Genomic DNA, 21,468 nt, shown 5'->3' on the forward strand with positions numbered 1-21,468 from the left:
GAAGTGCAGGACTGACCAAAACAGGGTTCCTGTAAAAGAGAGTTCAAATTACTGGGCAGGTGAGGTGCAACCCAACCACGATCATGCTCTGCAACAATAAAGCATTCTGATGCATAAAGACTCCTGGACTTTCAGGTTCTCTGCAAGGCTAACACAATTTAAGAAACAAAAATTACTGAGGAGCTGACAGGAACCTTCTGTAGCATTTCCTAGGTTTTCACACTGTGTATGTAAGGCCACAGACTTGAACAACTCCAAACTACTTTTCAGCCCACAAGCACTGAAAGATGTCTTATTTGCACCAAAAATCATGATTCTTTCCAGCTACTGTAGTGAAGTTTATTCAGTCAAAATGCAAGTGGTAGTGAACGGAGTGTTAACACTGCCACCCACCAAACATTCGTAGCACTCTGACTCCAAGGTAATACACCACAGGGAAAGTGAGAAAGGCTGGTTTGCATCTGTAAAACATCTTGACATCAATATTGTCACTATAAAAACCCCAAGAACACTAGTTTCAATCCAGATCTCGTATTAGCATAAACAGCCTAATGCAGGGTGAGACTGGAATCTGCAGGGGATTTAGCCAGCCTAGCCAGCAATTAGTAGTGATTTCATACAACCTTCACCACCCAAACCAGACAGGGAGCATCTTAATCCACTGGAAAAACCTCCACTTCCACCATATCACTAACTTCTCATATGGGAAGAACTGAAGGAGGTGTGAATCCCTGAAGGGCTTTTCTCTGACATATTTTATACGTGCACAGTATATATTACTAACCAGTAAAATACGAGACTTTTTTGAAGGTCATCCAATGGTGCTTAAATTCTAATAACTAACTCCCAAAGGAAACGAGATCTTTCTGAACCTTGTAGCCCCTAACTCTTCTGCATAACAATTAGTCCCAGGACCACGTGGATCTTCAGACAAAAACAAATTTGAGACACAGCCTCCTAGTGCCTCACCCAGAGGAAAGAAAAAATCATCAGGTCATTAACAGATGTACTGATTCATAACAATAAAATAAAATTGCCAAAAGGTACAAACTCACTTGTTTGCTATTTATTTCTGCACGCTGCTTGATTGAGAGGGCTCAGTTGAGATTCAGTGAGGCACCAAGTTGTAGTAGCTAAGAGATGATGTGTGTGCTCTGCTTTCAGACACTGGATTTCACTTCTAAGTGAACAGGACAGGACACGTTTTCCACGCGATGAAAAGGGATGATATCAAAGTGTGACAGAGATAAATATAGCATAGCCAACAGGATGATTCATACAACACATGTGCTTTTCCAGCATGACTCCTCTATTACCTTGACCTTGACTCTTCTGCTGTATTTTATATGGAGGCAGAGACACAAAGCAGCATGCTTAGTTCTAATTAGAAGCTTCTTTAGCTAAAGCTTCACCCAAACCCTGCCTTCAGACTAACTTGAGTGGAACTGAAATTTGGTAACAGAGCAGAGAATGGTCCACAAAAATGTGGTGTATAGAGCAGAAGTATCTTCGGACCTAAAAATATTGTTGAAAAACAGCAATACAACATGTGTCAAGCAGGAATTAGACAAAAAGACAGGAAATATGACTATAGCGAAAAACATCCCAAGAGATAAGAACTGAAACTTTTTAACTGGGCTTTGGAAACATTTGGCTAGTAATCACATGGAAAGCTATTTATTTCTCCTTTCGTTTCTTTTCTTTTTTTTTTTTTCCTGTGTGTAAAGATCTGACTTGGAGGAAAGAACAGTGAAATAATTTCCTGGCTTTACCAGTGATGTACTCCTGTGACAGAGAAAAGTCGGTAATTCTCTGCAGTGGAAAGAGGAATACAACATTTTTTCTGCAGTTAGTATCATTATGGAGAATGTGAGACCTTGGCATTAAGGTCCAAATTCTGACTCTGAGCAGCCTTTGACAAGAAAGAAGTCTCAACCTTCCCAGTAACAACAATGTAAATCGAAAGTCAGAGCCAAAGATGATGTGCTCAAAACCCTCCCATTTCCTTCAGGAGCTGAGTTCCAGCTTGGCAAAATTAAAGGAATCAGACGTAGTGTCCAGGCTGCCAAGTGCTTGTCTAAACCTCCATGTTTAGCAACAGAAAAAAAAGTATCTGTTTTCTACTATAAACAGTGGAAGGTTGCATTGGTTTGTCTTCATTTATATTAAAGAGCTCAGGCTGCACATCAGATGTATAAAACAAAACCAACAATGTGAACAGCTTGTATCCTTTATAGATGTACCCACTGACGATTTCAGTAGTAGACACAAAAGGTGCTTTTAAAGCCACTGCCAAAAATTTTCAGCTCCTTTGTTATGTACAGTCATCTCCCACACTATATCCTCAACCAGAAGAATGGTGTCTGAATTTTTTGTAAGTCCCAAGGCACACCTCTCCATAGAAGATGAAAACTTCAGAAATGCAATTAAATCCCCTCAGAGCTGCTTCCCTATACAGTCAGAAACCCCTACCCACATTTAGCAGATGATTACCATTCATCACTGTTTTTATAGATGGCATCATAAAATTGAGGTATGGAAAAAAAATTCTGATGGGGAAAGGACTACTGATACTATCAGCTTGCACCAACCTGGGAGAGTCTGAGCAGGTCAGAATAAACCTCAGTTTTAATATATAGAAAGTAAGTAAGGAATAGGTGCTTGCCAGCAACATCCAGCTTTCTCTTAAGCATTTCTGAAGAGTGTGGGGAATTTTAGGTGATCACAGAATCACAGAATGGTTTGGGTTGAAAGGGACCTTAAAGTTCATCTAGTTCCAACCCCACTGCCATGGGCAGAGAGACCTTCCACTAGACCAGTTTGCTCAATGCCCCATCCAATGTGGACATGAATGCTGTCCAGGATGAGGCATCCACAACTTCTCTGGGGAACCTGTTCCAGTGCCTCCCCACCCTCACAATAAAGAATTTATCCCATATATCTAAGCTATATTTCCCTTCTTTCAGTTTGAACCCATTACTCCTTGTCCTATTACTACAGTTACTGATGAAGAGACCCTCTACAGTTTCCTTGTAGGCCCTTTCAGATGTTGAAAGGTTGCTGAGAGGTCTCCGCGCAATCTTCTCTTCTTCAGGATGAACAGACCCACTTTTCTCAGCCTGTCTTTGAGGAGGGATGTTTTAGTCCTCTTATCAACTTCGTGGCCTCCTCTGGACTTGCTCCAACAGTTCCATGCCCTTCTTATGCTGGGGACACCAGAACTGTACACTTTCCCCTTTTTAAAAATCGGGGTTATATTTCCCTTTTTGCAGACCCTGGGAAGGCTGCCTTGGAGTATCACATCCCCCACCAGATCCTCCCTGTCAGCGAGCACACAAAATCCAGCATTGCACCTCCCCTTGTTGCCTTCTTTATCACTTGTACGAGGAAGTCGTCATCGACACATTCCAGGAACCTCTGGGATTGCTTGTGCCCTGCTGTGTTGTCCCTCCAACAGATATCAGGGAGGTTGAAGACTCCCATTAAGACCAGGGTTTGTGACTGTGAGGCCTACAGAGGGCTTCATCCACATCCTCCTCCTGATTGGGTGGACAGTAGCAGACACCCACTATAACATCCCCTGTCTCTGCCGCCCTTTTAGTCTCTACCAACAAGCTTTCAGTTGGCTCTTCATCCATCCCCAGGCAGATTTCCATACACTCTGGCCAGTCACTGATATAGAGGGCTACACCCCCTCCTTGCCTCCCTAGCCTCTTTCCTAAAAAGCCTATAACCTTCCATTCCAATACTCCAGCCATAGCAGCCATCCCACCACATCTCTGTGATGCCAGTGATATCACATCCATACAGGCATGTGTACATCTCTAGTTCCTCTTCTTTGTTCCCCATACTACCTGTGCTTGTGTAGAGGCATATGAGCCAGGCCCTTGATAAAGCTGACTCGCTCCCTGGAGCAGCTGGAATACCTTTGCACTGCTCTGGGCATCCACCCAGGCTACCCAAAACAAAAGCACACCAGACACAGAGGCCAGTGGTCGCATTCCGTACAGCTCCGTGTGTGTGCACTTTGCTTACGAAGCTTTTGTTTTTCCCACTGAAAGGTAAAGCGAAATTCTACAGTCCGAGCTATTGAGAAGGCAAGAAACCTGAAAAACTCCCAGATCGGTGTTTCATGTGCCAGCTCAAATCTTCCTGCTTCCACTCTTCATGAAGCATTTCCCATACAATTCTCTGAGTGTGACTTCAGCACCAACTTTGATTTACAGTTCCTTCCTAGAAATACTTCTTCTTAACTGTATCTTGTAAGAGGCAGAGTAAAAAATATTATTTCATACTCACACAGGAGATGAAAAGAGGAGTGACATTGGCTTTTTCCTGTCTGAAATCGAGAGCAAGATTAAGGACAACTCAGAAGGAATCCACCCCAAAACAACAAGAGGATCAAACTATCTATAGGGGATACTGCTGGACAGTGACATAACAATAGAAATACGTCTTGCACAGTTGTTGGTAGGGCAAGGGAAGACCTGAGGTAGACATAAGAAACCTGACTGAGCCTTAAAGTACTTTTTCATTTCCACTGAAACAGCAGAGGATGAACAATTTTCTAAAGTTTTAAAAAAATTACCATGGCAACAATAAGCTGCAAACAAAAAAGAAAAACCCCAGTAGGCAAAGAATAAACCAGGAACTGAATTTCAGTTAGAAGTATTTTCCTCCTGAATGTGCATCTTTCTTGGATCTATAAATAGATCCATCTGATGATGTGGGAAGGTCAGATGCAGCACTGCTGACTGATCACTCACGTATGAGAACTTTGGCACTAAAATTAAGTGAATCCCGAATGACTTGAAATTAAAGTCCTTGAATACTGAACTGCAAAAGTGTGATGGGTATGAATATATTCCTGTGTGTGCTTGGGAGCATTAGGAAAAGTGTGTGGGGATTTAAGAACGTCTTGAATTTCTCAAACTCTGCAAGGGTAGAAAAAGGGAAGGAAACGTAAACAAGTTCCTCATTGTTGCTGATGTGCTGTAAATCCATGTCCCCTGCTGAAGCACCAAGAACCAACTCCCCTTCTACCTTTTCCCCGTGCCCTTCTTCTGTGGGGCAGGAAGAGAGATGTGAGCGTAATGAGGTTGAGGGTGGATGTGCTACAGCACTGCTGCAGTGCCAGACAAGCACTTGCAGGCAAACTACATCATGGCAAAAATTCCAAATGCAGGAAGATTACCCAGTCCAGGGAGAGGACAGGACATATATTCCTCCCAACCAAAACACATGAAGCAATTTGTGTGTATTACTGGACACACAAAAGCAACAGCCTTGAAACACAGAGCACGAAACGAAGACCACACATATAAATACTGCCTTTTGCAATGCACTTGTCTCTTACCACGATCTCAACACAGCTGAGATTTCCATCTGTAGGTTAAAACTGAGGAGGCCACAATTATTTAAAAACACGCTACATGAAGTGTGCTTCATCACTGACTGATTAATCTTTTTATTAAGTTCATTTGTAAGTTATTTTTAATTCTATGGATAATTTCTTCATCTGGATAGCATGCTTTTAGCATTTGAATTCAAATTCTCCTGTTCTGCTATAAGTGTGGGGGTTTTTTTAGCCTTGCGCATCTTTTTGATAATCCCATATCTTTTTTACCCCTGGTTTCAGAAGAGAGGTTCTAAACACGAACCATATAGGATAAGTATCTATTTTAAGTGACATGATGGAGTAGCACAGCAGTAATTATATGTCAGAGGGCAGAAGAGAATCTAGAAAAATTCAGTCCATTGCATGCTCCAGAGTGACTCCTGCAAAACGTGGCAGATTTACAGAAGGAATGAAATGGTAAAAGATGCACAAAAGCCTCAGACCAGACAAAGGATGCAATGAAGTATCACCCAACTTAAACAACAGACAACACACAGAGCTACTCTTTTCTACCAAAACTTTTGAGAAAACAGCTGGACTGAAAGCAAGGAAGTTTTGATAGACAATCAGTAGTGGGACCGTATTAAGAAACAATTTCTTCTCTTCATCCCAAGATCTACTTCCTTTAGAAAAATTCATAAATAGACTGTCCTCCAAGCATCTAGTTTAAAATCAAACTAATGCACAAGCTGAGTATGATCTCCTCAGTCTGTGTGTTAAATTTTGTTCAAAATCAAATACCATCAGGAAAGGCAGACAGTCTACTGGCTGGCCAGCACAAAGTGTTCAGGAATTGGCCACAACTGCTGATGGCAAAATTGAGAGCTTTAACATAAGAGTACAAGTGTATTAAATGCAAAGAAAACACAAGAATGCTACTAAAGCCTTACACTTCTTTAACTTACTGAGGCAGCGTGGGGATTTCAGAAGAACGCAACATTTCCCTCATTGCACCCAGTGCAGAAAGAAGAGAACAGTTTTGCCATTTGCTCTTTTGGGAACAGAGGGTTCTTAAATATTACAGTCATCAAAGACTAAAAACCCACCTCTCTACTCATCCAGACTCAGGTGCAGACTGGTTTGCCAGGGCTTCCATCCAGCAGCAAGGTGCAGAGCTCTACAGACTCAAGGAGGTCACCATCCCAGCCTCCCACGCTACTGAGATCCTGCTCATCCATCAGCTGATGAATTGCTGCAGTTTTGAGGTCAGGAGTTACAAGGCAAGTGAACATCAGTGAAGATTTACTTCAAAACATCACACTGTAAATCGAGTGATTCAGCAGCTGACTCAGGGTGGCTTAGATGTCCAGGAATGGGGCGTGAGGTGAGGTGGACAGATGAGACCTGGGATGACACCCATGCTATGCTATCCCCACTAGTGAATCAGAACTCTGACATGAGCTCTGTAGCTCTGTATGTACAGAGTTCTGTACTCTGCATCATTTCTGTAGCATGCTTTGTGCTTCCTGCATACTTCAAACCAAAGAAACAGAAATTTGATGTCGTCAACAGAAATGGGAGCAGTTTCCTCAACACTATCATCAGAAGAGTATCACTGAATTCATTGTGGTATTAGACTTTCACTAACCTTGGGGAATATGATCCATTTTCTGTGACAGGGATGTGTGAATCTCTGTAATCCTAACCCATCTCAGGAGATCAAGACCAAAAGATACACCTTCTCTATCTGCATGGTCGGTAGCTAAGTGTGGGTCTGAACTATCTCAGAGTGATAACCAGCTTCATCAAGAACTCCTCACATATCCATCCACAGTCAGCAGAGAAAGCATTATTTCAGTGCTTAAACCTGGCAGCTGGTAGTTTGGATCTGCTTCTGACTCTGCTACAAGCTCCTCACGTGGCTTAGTCAAGTCACTCAGTTTCTCATTACCACATTCCTCTGTTTGACAGTACAAAGAGGGATAAGTGTGGGGTTGTTTCCTTTCATTAAGCACCGAGATCTTTTTTCAAATGGGGTACAGAAGGTGTATCACATTATATTAATGCCAGAAGCACAGTAATAGCCTTAAGCATGAAGCTTTCTTGATACAGTTCCTTCTTCAACCCCATCAAAGCAAGACACTTTCTGAATCCCAAAACTGTTGCTCTTTGCAGACACCCATGCTTGGCCTTTTGGTGAAACCTACAATATATTTCAGAAGAAAGCACCATTCCCTTTTATAATCATAACAGGCAGCCAAGTGATAATTTACAACAGAAAGCTGCAGTAGTGTTAACTAACAGTACTTAATTTAATTTAATTGGTTCTACCTAAAACCTCATTGCCAAATGTCTCTTTTCTACTTAGATGATACAGAAAAAATGCTGGTTTTAAGGGCAAAAAATTCCCATAATCTTTGTTATTCTATTTGCTGAGACTTTATGTTTACATAAACAGTACAGAATTTTTACTGACATTTAGACATACAACAGTTTGAAAGGAGTATATTTACATTTTCTGCAGTGACTTACTTCACCTAAAAACACATCACAACAAAAAAATACACTTTCCACCGTTTAGGTTGAAGATAAAACTGGATGGTCCCACTCTGGCAGTTAAGAAAGGAAATACAACTCTGTATCTGCATCAGTTATACTTGGCTCACACCTGTTTATATCTAGGCTGAGTATCAGTCAGTGAGTATCCATCAGGTTTCTAGAGCAGAGCTGGGTCTGAGGTACAGAGGACTCATAAAACAGTTGTCTCTGATCAGCTTGACTGATTCCTCAGGAAATGAAAGAGAAACTCATTATAGCCAAAATGACTGAAAGAAACTTTTTCCCTGGTCTAGGCAGGCCATAGCAGAAATCTCCTCCAGTCACCCGCTGCATCTGCTGGTTTGTGTCAACCTTTAATACCCAGCAGTTCCCATGTTCGACTGAGGGTGGACCCTTGGGCTCTGCAATCCATGGTCAAAGGCTCCCTGTCCCGAAACAATTACACCTATTAAGTCAACACACAGTAGGTATGGTATTGAGCAAATGTACACCAGTTTGGGTTCTGAAAAGATCGTTACAAACATGGCCTAATAGTGTCTGAATCCCTGCAGGATGTTTAAGGGAGGATCAACTCGCAGTCCTGACGGACAAGTACTGTCAGTTCAGCACACTACACTCATGCAGAAAGCACCTGTCCCTTGTATCAATGAGAGCAATTATCTCAGAGAACACCCCACTCCCCAGTCTGACTCAAGCATATTTATCCTCTGTCTTATTCCTCATGAATCTGAACATCTCATTGTGCTGGCTGATGCAGACTCTCAGCTCCCAGGCTCATCTCTCTACTGGCATGTTTACTGGTATTTCTGGCCCATTTTCCGGATGTGACAAGACACAAGCAGAGTACCTGGCCCCATGGGAGGAGCAGGTGACCCGGGGAACATTTTACTCTGGGGAGAAGATGCGTTTTAACGAATCAAAACCAAAACAGTCAGAATGCATGGATCTGAGTCATGCAGTGCTATTCTAGAACCGCCTAGGAAGAGTGAGCTGGATTGTTGCAACGATCCTGCACATTTTCCAGTTAAAAATACAGTCATACTAAATACCATCCATTCATGTTCTTCACTGTAATGATTTAGTTTTTTTAATAGTACTTCTTACAGCAGCTAGAATAGAGGAGAAATTAACAACAGCTTTCAGCTAGTCTTTGCCTCCTGTTTGTATATTTTGTATTGTCCTTGCTGCAGCTGCAAAATGCTCTCTGGAACTTTTGTTTACAAGCTCATTTTCTAGCAAAGTGTTTGTTGAATAATGTGGCTCAGTCCCTCATACTCATGCCAAGCAAAGGGCACTTGTCAGTGCTTGCATATACCCCTGAATGTATACTAACATTTTGGAAAAAATGCTTAAGTATGTGCAATCACAAATTCTGCCACCTCCATTGAAATGCAGGCATCCTGTTCCACCCAGCTCTAGTACGTGTCATAACACCAGACCCTTACAGTGATGTAGCACAAACTGGCAATATGATCCACACAAAGCTCCTTCCTGTTTTCACCCCAAGAAAACCTCACTTTTTAACTATGTTGAGTTACAAAAATAAAATTCCATGTTGTCAGCTTTTTCAGTTCTTATTCCTCCACTGATAATGCTCCAGTTTTGAACTGTGCCTGTCATTTCTGACACAGTGTGACAGCAGCTTACCCCGCAGACCATGAACAGGTATGATGACTCTGCATTGCCTAAGGACTGTTTAGATAACTCATACAACTGAACCGCAGGTATCAACACAGTGTGCTGTCCCCAAAAATCTCTGCGGAAAGAAACCATGAAGAACGTAAACCAGCGGGGATTCATCGTACCACACAAAAAAACCAGTTTACTCCGTGTGTGGCACCACTGTGAGCTAAAGCCTCGCTAAACCAATACTTCCTTTCCCTTTTACAAAGATTTAACAAAACCTACGGCGCCCTGTTTCAGTCCTGCCTGTTTAAAGGAGTGATATTCCCATTGCGTTATCCAAAATCAGTGCTGGGTCTTACCTATTGGTTCTCTCCAGCACAGCTCATCAGTTAGCTACTTGTCTTGAGTACATTCAGCTTTGATTTTCAGCTGATTACCAGCTTCTCTTAAAGGCATCTCATTTGGAAGCTGTAAGATAAGCGTGAGGAACCCATACCTCAGAAAGCTATTGTCAGCGTTCAAAATACAGAGACAACCTAGAGACCCAGTCCTGTCTGCCCAAGTCCCAACTTCCCACAGATGGTATGTTATCTCAGCCCACCATGGCTGTAATCTCACTGAAAGCAACCCCCTCAACATTCCTCGCTTAGACGGATAGCTGCCTGAGGTACAGAGTGCTTCTTTGTTCCTGGCTCTTTTGATTTTTCAGGCCATTCTTGCCCTTTGAGAGGAGTCCGCCCTCCTCCGCTCTATTCAGGGGAACTCCGCTGAAAGAGTTCCTCATCCCTCAGTGCTATATTTAGCTTAACGCACAGGCAGACAGGGAGGCACTGGTTGTCAGGGCTGCCTTAGTTTACAGTCTGGACTAAGCACAACATAGGAGATGTAGCTGACAAGCAACACATCGGTCTTGGGTCATTTAACATCCGTGACTCTCCTTCTACCCCTGAACTGCTGCCACCTCACACAGCACAGAAACCTGAAGTTTTACCACAGTCACACGCAGCAGATGCCCAGCAAAAGACAAGCCCATTAACATCCTTAGGTGACACCACACAAACACATACACACGCATCCTGCCCGCACACCCATTTAACGCATCTCTACAACACAATCTGGTAAATTAGTGCTTTTTCATCCTTCGCATCCAAGAAAACCAGCCATCAATTGAACTGACGGGCTTAAGGAAAAACCGGGAAAGCTTCTCCAAGGATTACAGCCACAGAAAGATCACATCGTGTAGTTTTAGGACCCTGTTCCATCTTACTACAGGGAAGAGGACAGGGAGAAGGACCCAATCACTGCCTCTCTCCCCTCCCCAACATGCTGATCCCTCAGAAAAGAGCAGCCCGGGGTGTACAGAACGAGGTAGCCAGGAAAGAGATTAAATCTCAGGAGAAAACAGACCATCCTGCCGGGGCTGGCAAGAGGACAGACGGATGCAGGGATGGACGGACAAGACGCACGTTCGGGTACCGCAGACTCACGGACTGTACCTGGAAGCGGCCGCAGGCGCTCCCGTTCCCAGACGCCGCGCTATCGCTCTCACGCACTCATGGCCCGCAGCACGGCACGGCACAGCACGTCTCGGCTCGGCTCCCCACGGGAATCTCCCGGCGGCAGGCGGAGCGCCGGGAAGCGCCGCTCCCCCGCCCCGCCCGCGCCGCAGCGCCGGTGCCGCCGGAGGAGGCGGAGCGCGGTCCCGGCCCGCCTGGAGCCGGCCCTCGGGAAGGCAGGGGATGGGTGCCAGCGGCGGGCAGGTGTCGGAGGTCCTAGTGGCAGGCTTGACCTGAACTGGTGTGTGACTGGCCGCTGCCCGGCCGGCCCTGCATCATTCCGCTGGTAGCGGTCGGAAGAGGATGCTTAGAGATGGGCAGGAGCGGGACACACACGCACGATGCCTCCTCTGAGCAGTCTCCCAGATTGTATTTCCAGCACAGCCGAAAGCTTTGGATTTCCTTGGATTTCCTCAGCTCCGTGCTGTTTCTTCAGGAGGTCTCTCTTTCCAGTACTCTCTAGTTCCCTCGGCAGCTCATCCACAATAATCTTCAAAAAGGATTCTCACAGATCCACTACAACTCCTCACCCGCTATCAATCCTTGTGGGTCCCTCCCAACTCAGAATATTCTGCGATTCTGTGATTCCTTGTTTTCGCTGCAACTTAGTTTACAAAGTTGGATCTGGTATCCCGTTGCTCATGCATGGAGTGACAAACACTACTCCTGTGTGCTCTCTCCAGAGCACTCTTGAGTTTTCTCCCCTTCATGCATAGCATTCTCAGTCCCTACTTACTCTTCCAGGCTGAAAAGTCCAGGTTTACCCAGTCACTCTATGAACAGGGTCCAAATCTCTGAAGATCCTTGTTATCCTTCACCAACTTTTATGCAGTACTTCTAAACCTTCTGAGGTGAGGGAAATGAGCTGCACATGCACAGTTTAAGGTGCAATTGAAACTCAGATTTAGGGACCAGTGCTCCAACTGTCCCTGCTTTCCAATCCCTCCTCTCATTTCCTGATCAATGCTCAATTTTCTTTTATGAAATGCACCTGGGCACCAAGCTGGAGTCACTCCTCAGAACAGCCGGTCAAGATATTCCAAGCAAGTGGCAGCAGCCAGGTCAGAGCCCCTCCTTTACATGTGAGGCTTAGCTACATATGTCAGATCTTTCACTAATTGTAGAAAAAACTGCCCCTGGTAGTTGAAGCTTGAAAGACAAGTGCCTCTGGCTACTATTTCTACATTCAAGCATAGAAGGAGCACATAAACCTGACATCCTTTGGCCAGAGGATTTTGTGGACCACCACACAATCCTGCCTACCTTCATTTCCATTTCTTTAAGTACAGTATCTAGAAATAAATACTTGTAAAAACTACTTTTAAAGTAATTGTGCTGGCAAGATAAGTAATAGTAAAGGGAATCCCAACACAAAGGGCCTTTGTGCACACAACTCTTTCTAAAATTGGGTCATAGGGGCACATGTGGTTCCTAGAAATTACTTGCAAGTCTTCAAGTTCTGGATTCACACAAACACCTGCTGTTTCCCTTTGGACAGTGTCACATATGATGTGAAGCATAAGGAAAGGACATTGCAATGTTATTTCTGAAGGAAGATTATACAATGCCAAGTCAGAGGTCACAACACTTTCTCACATATCCTGGTACTTTTCCCATTTTGATGAATATGTCAGAGGACTGTGCTACGTATTTTCCTTGGGTTCTGCTCTGTGGTGTTTCTACCTCCAATTCCTCCCTGTGATGGGTTTCTCGATACAATAAACTACTTAGCTTTCTTATTGCCGTTTACCCCCACAATTTTCTTCATCAGATAACTCTTGTTATCATACATACAAGAAATCTACTGGAAAAAAGATTTAGACTTCATCCAAATAAAGTGCTTCCTCCCTTCCCCCCCCCTCTTAGTTTGAAGGAAAAAGGTTGTTTTTCCCTCTCCTTGTATCCTGTGTTCTCACACAAGATCTTGGACTAAAGTGGAAATATTTTACTGGAGTAATTGCATGTACAGACGCATTTATCCTGGTTTGTTTTGGTGCAAGCTGACAAGAGCCAAGGCAGCCCGCGGGCTCCCTGGCAGAGAGGACTCCCCCAGGGGAGTGACGGGTGGTGCACTGAACGACACTGTGTGTGAATCAGCACCCCTGAGCTGTTGTGGGACGGGCAAATGCTACAGCTCAGCGTGGGCTGTAGTCAGGCACCGTGTTAAGCGAGTTGGGAGGTATTTTATCTGGTATGCTTGGTGTTGCTCAGGCCACATTTGCAGTAGTGCAAGTGGTTATGAATAATTTGGCAAGAGTTGAGAGGGGTTTTAAAAAATTGTGAGGAGTTAAGAAGTGCAGTCATAAGCCAGTGCTTCAAGCACGGAACATGCCTGATCTTCATTGCTCAGATTTTTGCTTACTTGTTCTTCCCATTTTGATATGGTACTCCTCACAACAGCAATGCAGATTAAGGGAATTAAGCACAAAAAAAGCCAAAAAAACTAGGTGGGGGATGATCTAACCAATTAAACCAATGCCCACTAAACAAGTTCTGTGCAGGCAATGTTCTCCTAAAATCCAGGCCTGTGTCTCATACCTGGATCTGATGGCATGAAACCCATCTAGGCTGGGCTTTAACATGAGACCCTCCACCGTGTCAGAAATACAGGCTATGGGCTTGGACTGCAGATCAGGCCTCTGCTTTGCTTGGGCATTTGAGTTGTGGAAAATTTCATCCACAGCCCCATCTTATCTCCATTATTACTATAGAAACATATTATTGCTCTGCATGTGAAAATGGAATGTGTCACTTCAAAACAAACTGGATTTTAGGAGAGAAATGATTTTTCTATCTGTTAGATTTGTGAAATCTCTGGGCAAACAAACTAAAGTTCTGACTAATTGTAACCAGGCTCCTGGGCTTTCAGACCCTCTCCGGAAAAGGCAAGTTGAAACAGCAATGCCAATATCAACTGCTGAAAAATGAAGAGTTTTAAAAATTCAATACTTGTATAGAATGAAAATGCATTTTTTTCCAACACATTTCTGTTTACTTTTCTGGTGACTAATAGCTGAGCTAATAAGCTTCAAATCAACATATTCATCTATCCAGCGTCTCTCTAAGACACAAGAATTCAAAGTTATAAAGAAGGTGGAGGGGAGGAAGCATATTTAATGGCATCAGATAACTTGAAGAAATGAAGCTTTAGAAAAATCACCAAGCCTGGGAATACTGAAAATAGAGTTGTTAACTCCATGCAACCTCTGTTGTGGGCTAACTTCTGTTATGCAGTTGAAAACCTGTGTACTGATAAAAGAACCTACACCCTCCCCATCTCTAGGTTTATCCTGATCCTATGCTATATGCCCCAGCCTGATACTCATAATTGCCAGGTGATAAATCAGAAACCATTTCCCTCAGTTTACCCAGTAATCTTTCACTGGTCATGGAAGCACAGTCTGTAAAACAGTTAAATGATGGTGAATTTTAAACATAAAGAGAGAACATTCTCTCTTGTTCCAGCAAGTAACTGTCTGGACAGTTCTCTGTCAGAGCAATGCCAAACAACTGGCTAAACTAGCTGCTTTCTGACTCCCGTTAACTCCAAAAGGTTACCGAAGAATAATAATTAAAACAGTCAATGCCCATCTTTTTTTCATTGTAATACTTGTTGCTTTACAAATATATCAGCCCTTACCCTGTGGTTTGTAGCAGTTTCCCGAATAAAGCAGAAAGACAGCAGGTTTCAGTTAAGCCCAATGTTTATTCAGTTTGAACTTGAACTAGGATCATATTAAAAACAGATTACAAATCATTTAAGAGCTCTTAATGCTTGCCAAAACTAGCTTGTGGTTTTAAATGAGACGAAAGTCAAAGTAAATGAAAAGTAGTATTTAAGTCACTGAAGAGAAGTCGTGTTACATAAAAAGTGCACAACATATTGTGCCTTTCAAAAAGTACTCAGCAGAATCCTATACACAAAGAGTGCTCTTGGTGCAAATGGGTGGAAGGGAAGGATTTAGAGTCTGAAGCCAATTGTCTGAAATTCAAAGGCAAGCATTAGTCTGGCAATAGTAGCACATGTTTAGACCTGTGCACAGAACTGCTACTGAAATCATCAAGTCACCAGCAGAATCTGAGACATCTGTAAAATTATTTGCAGATCCAGGTACCAGAAATCTTGACCACTTTGAATTTTCAAAAAACTGCTTCAAATTTAGTTCACATTGCAAAAATGTAGATCAGAGGAATTCAGTCCACCAGATCACTTAAACCTTGCCTCAGCATCAAGATTGAAATAAAGTGCATACTTCAGTGGTTTGGCAGAGGGATTCAAGCCCAGTCTTCAATGTTTAGATGGAGTAGTGTGACAGTGCAAGCGTTGTGTGTGAACATTAAGATATGTAAAAGCGCTCGGGGCACTTGAATGGTAGGCATACAGTAGTTCCTGTAACAGATTTTTTGTAATGAGACACTGATTTGAGCTGTTTACAACTTTGTCAGAATTTAAGCAATCAGCTAGAATTGTTGATGGCAGGTGCCTGCTTCAGGCTAGGGCAAAATTCGGGTGAAATTATTTATGCTTTCCTGAAAAGGTAGTGGACAAAAAAAAAATTACTGTTATTACTCCTGTTCCTGTGTTAACTACAGCTTTCTGATTTCTTACTGTTACCTATTGAAGGAAAACACTCTGTGACAAAGCCTTGGACAGGTCTTGAAAATTAAAAGAATATGCTCCCTGTAACTTGTCTTTAATGTTTTGCCTTTAATGCAAGAACTGCCCAATTCAGACAAGCTCCTAATTTCTGAAAACTCTCTACCTGCCCTACAAGCATGGGTGAGAATTTGTCAGCATAACTCTCACAGACCTTCTCACAACTGACAACATCAGTCCCAAGCTTCAGGGACTGAGCTGGACCTGCACTGAAGTGATCCTCTTCAGTGCAGTGGGCATCAGAGCTGAGAAACGGAGAGATTCTTCTATATTCTCCATGCCCTCCATGTTAGCACCAAGACACTGTGTGAAGGAAAATGGCTCTATTTACTTTGGAGTGAACATAACTTTGCCAGTACTATTGGGACTCTTTACAAGACTAAAACCACCAAAAGAAGTGCAGTTCGATGTGTGATCAAGCAAGTGGGTCACTATCCCTGAAGGTATCTAAAACATGTCTAGATGCTGGCACTTGGGAATATGGTTTAGTGGTGGACTTGGCAGTGTCAAGGTTAACCTGGCGGGTTAACAGTTGGACTCTAAGATCTTAAAGATCTTTTCCAATCAAAACGATTCTCTGATGTTTCACTAGTCCCTGATGTTTCCTACAGGCTAGGAGACACAGAAAGTGAGCGAAGTTGATCCTGACTCAGTATGGATTAATCCCAGTTTTTATTTCTAAAATACACTGTTTTTTCATTGCAATTATTAATAATTAATAATTGCACTATTAATTACCTCTATTTAATTCACCCAAAGGAATAAACTGTCCAGAGTGAAATAACAGTTTCCTTTTTATTTATATAAAACCTCCCTAAAGCATCTTAAGTAATAAATCTTTACAGCCACATGCAAATTTGAAAAATATTCCACCTTGTCTTAAAGACAAAGAAACTGAGGTGTTTTCAAAGTCAGATGATGCAGCACATGAACACCTAACACCAAGAATAGAATTAAATCCTGATCCCCAAGTCCTCTGTGACTTGGGGGGTCAGAACCTCATGGACTGGGAAGTATCCCTGACTGTAAAGCAGGTTATCTAGAAGAAATAACATACCTTGCACAACTACTGTGTTTAACTATGGGTAAAATATCTCATTTAGGGCCTTGTCTCCTTTTATACACATGGTGTTCAAAGACAGGAGAAACGGGAGTACTGAAGTACTGATAAACATAGTCTGGCTTCTGTTCCTGGTTGATAACTGCAAATGCTTCTGAATGTGTCAATGCCATCTGCCTCAAGCTTTAAAAGACCTCTGCTTTAGTAGCATTATTCCAAAGCTTGATATTGGGATCTTTATTTCTGTTTAGTTACTGATTTATGTTTGCTATTGCTGGAGGCTTCTCCCTCCCTTCCTCAAGAAAAGGAAACATTTGCAACTTCTCCTGCCTCCCCATCCTTTCCTCTTTCAGTCTGACATCCTCTCATATGCTACCTGACAGACTGCAGCAATCACACTGTGAATGGTAAGTCATTTTCCTATTGACAGCCTCCCATTTACTCTGACATCTGCCAGCAGTCTCTGACCCTTGCATAAGCATTAAGACATTAACGATCTGACAAAGGTTTAAGGGTTTGAATAATAATGTCATGCAGACTCAATACACTCCCACAGGCAGCCAAGAGGAACCCCCTTGTGCACTAAATTTTGCCATCCTAGGGGCTGGGAAAGGCTGCTGGAGGGGTGACTTCAGCTACGGATTCATCCTGCATGAATGAACAGCCACATTTTGCTATTCCAGGCAGTGAGACCTGATCTCTGGCCAGTGAAGCTTTGAACATCTTTCCCTGTACTGCGATATAATTGGAATCTGGGCTGTAAGGAACAGACTCACTGGTTTAGGAAAATAACAGGAAAGAGCAAAGAGGAAAAAAAAGGAAATCTTCTGGAAAAAAAAGCACAAACAAATCAAAACAAATCAAATCAAAACAAACCCAACATCCCCCCCTCCATAAACCCAAACCCTAGATCAAAACAAATAAGCCACCTTCTCCCAAAGCCAAAACCAATCCTTCTTCTGAATTTTGGAATCTTCATAAACACTCTGTGGGCTACTGAAGAGCATTTGGAGAGCTCTGAACTGCTTTTGGAGGGCGGAGTCTTGTACTGCGAGTATCACAAGGACAAAATAGCCTCCGTTTTAATGGATTATCAAACTGAAAAATTGATCCTACTATATTTGCTCTAAGTTTTTACTGGCACTGTTTATTTCTCTTGTGTGTGTGCCTGGCATGTAGCCAGTCTGGGCCTCTAATATAATGGATGATCTATTAGCTTGGAAGACATTCTCTTCTGTCACTTCCAACCATACCAACCATGTCAGAGCATGTCATGGAGGAAATTAATCCTTTCAACCTGCAGCAGTGAGGGCTCTTAGTAACTGTAACTGCAAACCTCAAAGCACTGGTAATAGTAAGAGGCTTCTGTGCCAGATGAGTTGCAGGAAACCTGGTATGCCTCCCAGATGTTTAATAAACTTAACAGTGCCCTCTTAAAATCTTTGGCCAGAGTTCAATCATCTCTACCCACAACCAGTGCACAAAGGATTCAAAGACTTCAAGGCTTTTGTTTTGAAGTATGGTTAAAGTATGCACACGCATTTCTCTGTGCATACAATTTTGTGAAGGGAGCTGGGATGTTTTCCACCCTTATGTGCTGCAAAATAGGCTTTTATACTTCAACAGAAAGGATGTCCTGAAATCTAAGAAAATTAAGACTTTATTATGTTTCAGGTGTCAGTTCAGTTGCTGGTCAGTGAAGAAAAAGGAAGACATATTACTATGAAAGCAGTTTGACAGCCTAAGTGAAAGGAATTTGGTGGATAACCTCTGTCAAGTTCAGGGAATGGATCCACATTTTCCAAACTCTCACCACAGCATCCAGCAGCTGCATGGGGAATGGCTTTTGTATTCCACAAGTATTTGTAAGGTGTTGAAAATTCCTCCCAAATCAGAACATGAATTTGAAATCACCCCCAAATTGCATATTCATGAACCAACAATTCCAAATATATTTCAGGCTGAAATTCTTATTTATATAGTTTTTAAAAGCATAAATTTCAAATCAAAAATTTTGCTTTATTTAAGATCTTATTTAACCAATTAGCCAAAGTGTGGAAAAAAAAGGTTGGCTTCAGAAAAAAGCCCCAATTTTTAATATTCAGAAATAACTAAGTAGAAAAATCTCAAATCTTTTTCAATTCACTCCATGGGAGAAGATTATCAGCTTGTTTTTGCAAGAACTACCTCTTTTTTTTTTTCCTAGCAGTTTTCAGTTTTTCAAATTTGTCAGTTCAAGAAGGGATAAAACTGTCAGTAGAAAATTTCCTTCTCTTTCCACTTAATTGAAAGGTTGCCTGCTGTGTCCCCAGCTGTCCCTTTCCAGCTTCCAGTGAAGAGGAGGATTACAAAGCTCTACAGAATAAAACTTCCCGGAGCCGCCCCACCTCCTGCCCCCAACAGAGGGGGTGCACTCCAGGACTCAGCAGTGCCACAATTTCCAGGTTTCTGGGATTTTGGAGTGACACTGTACTCACCTTTCCTATTGCAACAAAAGCTGGAATTGTCCTGTCATTTTTCAGCAATTCAGTTCAATTTGCCAGCTCCAGAGATTTTATCAGAAAGATTGTAGCATGAAAATATTTGCTCCCTTGCATTGAAACAAAGTTTATAAGGCAAACAATCTAATATTTCCTTCATTTTGTTTTACCTAAGTTTCATGGTTATTGAAAGAAGTATGTATATATGACCAAAATATATATTTAAGGCTCAAAAAGGCCCACAAAAATAACCCTATTTTTACATCAAGGTATTTCAGCTCATCTGTCAATTGTTTGGGAGAAAGAACAGATGAGGGGGGAGGAGAGTGTGTTATCCACTTCACCTTCATACCTCACAGCCTGTGTAGTGGGCCTTGGTCTAGGCATAGGAAAGCGAAGTTGGCAAAACACATCTACTCTGGTTTGTTTAGGATCATGTAGGAAAAATATTTTGTGATTTTTGTAATGATTTCTATTTCATATTTCAAAATAAATAAAATATTTACACAAAACAATTTCCATTTGATTCCAGCTAAAGAGGTTCAATACAACATTGATTTTTACCCATTAGTTAAAGAGTCAACTATATATTACCATAGCTCTCTATTTATGAAGAATAAGCATTAATTATTGCATTGATCAAGAGATGGGCCTATATCTTCCTTTTTCCAGCATAGGGGAGAAATAAGAAGAAATAGTACAGATTGCTGAGAATAATCTGTGTAAGAGCGCACTTCCTCCTGCAAAATTAATAGCCATACTTTGAGGACAGGATTAATTTAAGAGTAGGCTTAGATGCAATTCATAATGCTAAACGAGCAGGTGGCATTCTAAATAGTCATGCAGAAGTTTCTGCCTCTCTTGGCAAACACAAATGTTTGATGTGAACAAAGCCAAAAGGGTTTTGTTATTTGCTGAACAGTCAATGCTGGCTCCCATTTCCAAGCTCTCCTTCCCTTGGGACATATGGGCCTTGTTTCAGTTACTCACTCGCACAGATCAGAGATTATCCTTGAAAGTATTCTGACTAAGGCAGCACAAAGCTCCAGGAAGGTTTCCACTCCTTAAGAAATGCCCTCAAATATTATGCCTCCGAAAAGGGAAGGAGTGAGGGCATTTGGACAAACGGGGAGAACTGGCTAAAAGAGAAGTCCAAGCATAAAGTAATAACAAAACTCCAGTATGCAGAAAATAATTAAGTAGGATCGTAGTTCCTAAGAGGAAATCAGAGATCATTATGTACAGTTTTCACTGAAACCATTTTATTGCAGTTAAGGCTCTGTATAGCTGTGCTATGATCAAACAGGAAGAACACCAGCAAGGAACAGTGTGAAATTCATGTACCTGACAGTCTGCTAAAACTCTTTGGGTCACCCACATAGAAAAACCGCAAGCCTGTACTGAGCAGCTTCAAGAGCAAAGGCAGGTGGGTGATTACATGCTGTTCTCCTAGAGTATATAACAGATTAGTGGACTTCAGCTTTATAGACATCACAGGCTTGGTCCACTCTGCAGAAAACCACAACCAAATGGTGTGTGTCCATCAGGAAACATGGTCAAAGGAAAAGAAGTTTCATGAAACCTTGAGAGATAATGTTGCCAATGGGTACTGATGACCTAGAGAACTAGGTGCGAAATTCTTTTCCTGGTTCTGTCACCAATGCTTTCTGTAGCTGCATGTGCATCATTTCCCTTCTATGCCCCTGTTTCCCTTTTTCAGTTTCATCCAGGATAAGCCTTTAAGTGCAAACCCAGCTTATTTTTACGTAGCTATCAGACAATCCACAATTCCAAAGTAAGGAGCATCATCATGCACCCTGAGTTCAGGGTGCTTTCAAATACAACCAGAAATTAAAACCACCACCTGAACCAGGTTTTAACAGTTAGCAAACATTTATGAGCACCCTTTACAACTGCAACCACAACACTTCACAGCATTAAGAGGAGCTGCAGAACACTGATGGGACACAGCCTCTTGAAATAAAAACAGTGCTGGCAAAGTGGGGTGGTGGTTATATCTTTGGTGAATAATCACTACAACAGTTTTAATTCTATAACTAGAAGAAGAATCTTACTCTGGATTCTGGTATTTTTCAATGCCATGGAGTTGGAAGTGAAAATCAAAGAATTCATATTTCAATAAACAACATGGAGAAGAATGACTGTAATAAAATGAGCCTACTGGCTTGCTT

General features: G+C 42.2%; 1 protein-coding gene across 1 annotated transcript in view; it reads right to left on the bottom strand.

The window, feature by feature from the left end:
* RASGEF1B (RasGEF domain family member 1B) overlaps positions 1–11,158 on the bottom strand; it is a 31,893-nt gene extending 20,735 nt beyond the window's left edge. Inside the window, exon 1 of the mRNA XM_027692837.1 lies at positions 11,020–11,158. The gene's annotated coding sequence lies outside the window, so the exon portion shown is untranslated. The remainder of the gene's footprint in view (positions 1–11,019) is intronic.
* Between the last annotated feature and the right edge of the window lie 10,310 nt (positions 11,159–21,468).

Source organism: Neopelma chrysocephalum, unplaced genomic scaffold (assembly GCF_003984885.1).
Source record: "Neopelma chrysocephalum unplaced genomic scaffold, ASM398488v2 Primary Assembly neopelma1_88, whole genome shotgun sequence".
In the NCBI taxonomy this organism is placed as follows: Eukaryota; Metazoa; Chordata; class Aves; order Passeriformes; family Pipridae; genus Neopelma; species Neopelma chrysocephalum.